Raw genomic sequence first — 5694 nt, 5'->3', positions numbered from 1 at the left:
TTTTGAACGTTAATGCCCGTTTTCGATACTCGCCGTTCGGGAGCTGCTGTTCCAGACTCTATATAGCATTCAGAGATTGTGGCATAGTTGTCTGGCTACGCGAGACTAGTGTGCCATCAAAGCGGGATTTAAATTTGACTTCCCTTCTGACCGGAAGTGGCAAGGTGACCATGTGATTAGGTCACCATGTGATAATCAAATACCTTTTTTCAACATATTTTATTCCCCAAAGTCAAATACATTATTGTTTTAATATAGCTATGTGTGTGTGTATGTATATAGACTTGTTAAAAAAAGAAAAGAAAAAAAAAAAAACGTTTTCTTTTTTTTTCTTTTTTTTTTCTCCCCACCACCAGGGGAGCTGCAGCTCCCTCAGCACCCCACTTCCAGCGCCCCTGTAAGCTGATGGCATATACAATTGTCTGAACCTTATAATTGTGTGTGTGTGTGTGTGTGTGTGTGTGTGTGTGTGTGTGTGTGTGTGTGTGTGTGTGTGTGTGCGCGCGCCATTTTAGGATTGCACATGTCAAGTTTAATTGTAATAATAATATAGCAATGATGAAGCCATCAAAGCATAATAAATGCTGTGGTGTGCATCTTGATCAGTCACATGGAGTTATTAATTAAACCTGTTGGAGTTATGAATTAAACCACCCCGTACCAAACCCTTGGGTGTTTCGAACGGCAAAGTCCATGTTGCACCTAACACCTGTAGGAGGTGTATATGGGGAGTCGGAGGCAATTCACCATTTGTCAGCCTTCTGATTGGTCCCTGAGACTCCCTGACTGGCCAACCAGAAAAAAACATTCACTTTTTGCTATCGGGGGTGGAGTTTGTGCAGTGGAGAATATTGAATGTGGCTTTCAACAACTGTCCGCAGTGCGCGACACGGAGATCGGCCGGTACGGTGATAGCGACGGCAAGCGTCAAGCGATCTTTCTCATCATAACGAATAAGCATTGATAATGGACCTTATCAATGGTCTAAGAGTCACGATTGGGTACATATAATTTAAATGGGCAGAATTACGAAAAGCCAGCCTATTATGTGAGGAGAAACATTCTCTCTGTCCTCTTCCTAGTACCCAAGATGCAATGCGCTTCTCTTTCTATCTCTGATCCAGAGGATTAAACTAATTAAAACATTTATTTTTCGGGGGAAAACTACTGTTTTGCTATGTAATTACTGTACCTTTTTCTTCCCTTTTTATTAATATCACGTAGATGTGGTTTTTTTGGTACTTTATATAGCTGTAATGAGGCTATGAAGAAAAAAAAAATCCCATCCACTACCACTATAAAAGAATCTGCAAAGAGGATTCTGTCCCACTGGGATTAAACTAATTAAAACATTTATTTTCGGGTAAACCCCCTGTTTTGCAATGTAACTACTGTACCTTTGTCTTCCCTTTTTATTAATATCACCTAGATGTTTTTCCTTTGGTACTTTATATAGCTGTAATGAGGCTATGAAAACATAAAAAAATCCCATTCACTGCCACTATAAAAACAATCTGCCCAGGGTCATATGTCCCAGCATAGTAACAGGGCAGAATGGGGCGGGATTTGCAAAGTGGTGGATTGATGCAGGTGTTGGCTATTGGGAACCTCCCATCAACATTAGCATCGTGTAGAAACTCGATGGTGGGATGGGGCAAAGATCCGACAGGGGACACGTTGTTTGAGCCTGTAGCAAAGGCCAATATGTCCCTCAGCTTCATTTGTCCTTCCTCTAGAGACATAGAAATATCATTGTTTAAAACAAGGAAGTGAGCCTTGCCATGAGGCCCATAGGGGCCTCCTGTCTCTGTAGCGTGAAGCAGCTTGACATACAAGTTCACCCCCTGGACATGGTGCATGCCCCAAATCCAGCCCTTGATGCCGAGTGCTAAGCAGGGAGGTACTGGGTCCCATGTTTCAGTTGTTGGTATGACCAGGCCAGGGATCGAACCCCGAGATCCCAGTCTTTGGGTGGACAATAACCTCTATTACCTTTACAAAATATAACATTTATTTTAGATGGATCTGTACTTGTTTTTCAACAATGTGTGCCCCCCTCCACATTTGCCATTGTGAATACATTTTTCCATTTACCTTCACAATCCTGTAGGTACTCTGTCCAAAAAGCTACCATTTGGTTCTCATGTCTCCGGTTGATGCTCCCTACTACGGAATAGTTAATCAGAAACTAGTCATCCATCTTGTCTGCTGTAAGTTAAGTTGGTTGATAACACATTACAGGACGAAAGGACTCTGGATACTGCTGTATCTTCTCAAGAATGCCCAGTGTTTTCAGTCCTTCTCGGAACCTGAGAACCCAAATTGTGTTTTGATTCATGGTTCCCAAAAAAGGCCAAACACAAAGTTTATAAAAAAATAAAAATAAACAGGCACACTCGACTGCTCAAGTGCAGTGACATTATCACGTCAGTTTCATTCACATAATTCTCGTTACAACAAACCTTTCAAATGGTGCACGACCACGTACGTGATACATCGAGGCATCCTCCACAAGCCGATGTCTGTCATCAACACTTTTCACCAGCTTATCACATACACCGTCAGGTCATTTGGTCAGTGCTTCTCTTGCAAGAATGAGTGCTTGCAGAGTTTCTGCCACTGAACTCTGAAAGAAGTGGGAAAAAGTGACCATTAGTTTATGAAGATGCTGAGATCATTACTGTCTGACTCTGCACTACCACACTTGGACATGGACAATATCAATTGCATAGAAGTTCCATTATTTATTCTAGATTTGAGCTGCGGACTATTTGATGATTTAGCCTCTCAGACCCAAGAGGCTAAATCATTGGATAAGATTGTGTCCACAAATCCATGCTGTATTGATATGGTGCCATAGGAGAGACAACTGGTCAATGTGGACTTTAGAAAGGGGCAACTCCAAACGGAACGGAAAAAACAAAAAACACACTCACACAGGAAAAAAACAAAAGTATGTGGTAAACAAAGACAGGTGAGAGACCTCCATCCAAGAAAAAAATATATAGTTTACCACTAAACCTAGAAAAAAATAATCACATGGTGACCAATGACAAAAACTAAAAAAAGAACAGCTAAAGAGAGCTCAGAAACTAAAGGCCAGTACAAGGTGAAAAAAGGACCTAGTTAACCTTAGGCCTAACGGCAGGCTTAACAGGCCTCACAGGACATTCTATCAGGTAGTGTGATCTTTACGAGCACAATACAAGCAAAGCCCTTTCCTCATTCGTCGTCATTCCTCTGCCGGCTGGCGGCTCTCGCCGGGCCGAGGTTCCCATCCCGGTTTGATTGATTGATTGAAGACTTTATTAGAAGTTTGCATAGGAAAAGGTACAGTTTCATGACTGTACAGTTCACTGGTACAAGGTCTACTAAAAGGAGATCCATGAAAAGACTAAGCTTATTTCCACAGGAAACCATTGAAGTATCTCATATAACATTGAATGACAGACAAATAGAACACAGTACTATGCAGTAGATAAAGAAAAACAAAAAAGAAAACAGTAAGTCTAAACAAACAGTATACAAAGAAGGGGCAGGGGAGGGTAGGGTTGGGCTAGGTTCATTTTTTTACCAGTTGCGAACGACTGCTGCCTGTAAGTGGTTTTTCAGGGCAATTTTAAAGGATGCTAGTGATCCGCTCCCTCATCTTCCTTAGGGGGACGACGAGTTTCGGTACCGGGTGGCGCAGGAATCCGACGCCCCCTCACCCGCTGCGATCGACACAAGTAAGCCATTGCAAGGGAAGGACCGGGTACAGACTCAGACTGACGGACATCTTGAGAGGGTGTCAGTTGAACACACAACGCTGTGACCCAAACGGAAATTCTCGGCTCAGGCCCGGAAAGTGAAACACCTCCCGCTCTGTCTCAGCTGGAAGCGTCTGCACAGCAACCTCCAGGGTGGTGGAGCCACTGCTGAACGCCACCTCCAGACGTTGGGCGCGGTCATCATCAAAGTGACCTGGGAAAGTATACTGCAGACAGGGCAGCAAACAGTCCTTTCTCAAGGTCCTCAAACGAATGTTCAAAGCAGTCAAAACGGTCGAGAATCTCAAACAACATCTGTTCCTGGGATTCTAAAACGCCCAAACCAGATCCACGGTCTGCCGATTCCATCATGGGCTCGCTCATTATGTTAGGCCACAAACCTGAAAGGGAAGGTGAACGACAGAAGGCACACAGGCACTGGCAGCGACAACTGAGTTCAATAAGTAGTCAGGTAATCAGAGTTCAACAGCGCACAGCTGTACATCCCGGGAGGAGTCCAATCAATAATCAAAGTCTTCAGGAGGGGGAGGGGGAATGCAGGAGAACTGGTGAGATGGGGAAAAGGGAGAGAAACCCCCAGAGGGTGCCAATGGAATGGCGCTGGCATAACAATAGTCATACATACGTCACATGCTGTTTCAAACTGTTTTCAGAGAGACCACGTGACTTACTGTATCATGTACTATGATAATTTTGGGCGTGTCATAGGCACCTTAAGGAACTTCACAATGGCGTACAGGTTGCAAAATAAAGCAGCTCATTTTAAACAGTAACACCTGGTGTGAAGTGAGCTGTGCCTTTTATTAAAAAGTTGCCCATCTTTGCAGGACAGACATAAATATACAAAAAGCCAGATGTAGGAGCAGTTAACAACAATCAAAAACAGTTTAAGACAAAATTACTCACATTTGGGCCTCAATGCTCGTGCCATGTCTTCATTCAGGTCCTCATCTTCACTGTCATGTTCCCATCAGATAGGACGAATAGTCACGCTGTGCCTGATCCAGCATTAAGGACTGGTAACTCTGTGATTCAGTGAGCAACAATGTCCCACCGCTCGCTGAAGGCTGGGTGCCTTGAGGCACCTGGAACAGTTATTTCTTACAGCTAATTTTGTTACATTTAGTTTGTCTAGTCTAGTCGACTAAACATCAAAATCTTAGTCTTCTATTCTTAGTCTTAATGCATTGTTAATTTTAACAGCACAGTCTTTTGAGTAACAAACCAATTACTTAGTCAATGACTACGTAAAAAAAATAGTGTGCAGGCCTCAAACTATGACTACTAGTCATAGTCTCCTGAAGATCTTAAATCTAGTGTAGTCGACTAAATATCAAAATCCTTACTTTTAGTCTTAGTCAATACAATTAACACTGACCTGGGATGGGCCTGGTGTTTGTCAGCAGAGGACCACCAGTGCGGGCGTTTGTTGGAGGCGGACTACTGGCCCGGTCAGTGCTATTTGAGAACTGCACACTAGTTTGTCTGTCTGTGACGACAGCCACTTCCTGAAGATCTGAAGATGTGTCCCCCTCATAGCAGTTATCGGAGTCCTCATCACTGTCATCCTGTAAAATAGATAAACATACAATGCAAATGCATAGAGTCCATTAGAGATATTAAATCACTTTCAAAGAAACTGTTAAGTTTAAAGCATCATAGCGATGTTAAATAGCTACAACTCACATTACATTTGACATTTCACATACCATGTATCACTAATTAGTAGCTTGGGCGTTTATTTTGCAAAATTTCCGGGCGTTAAAAAGAGACCAGGCGGCTATTGGTACAGACTTTTATTTATTTTGGCATTGGCCAGCACTGTAGCTTTGTTTTCCTTTTTTTTTTTACAGTAGCTATTCTTTTTTCTTTTCTTTTTCAATATACTGTATGGTAGGCTACTTTAAACAAGAACAGTAGTGCA

The sequence above is a fragment of the Nannobrachium achirus genome, assembly GCF_963921795.1.
Source record: "Nannobrachium achirus genome assembly, chromosome: 17".
Classification (NCBI taxonomy): Eukaryota; Metazoa; Chordata; class Actinopteri; order Myctophiformes; family Myctophidae; genus Nannobrachium; species Nannobrachium achirus.
The sequence above is the reverse complement of the archived record's forward strand: the minus strand, read 5'-3'. Positions refer to the sequence as shown.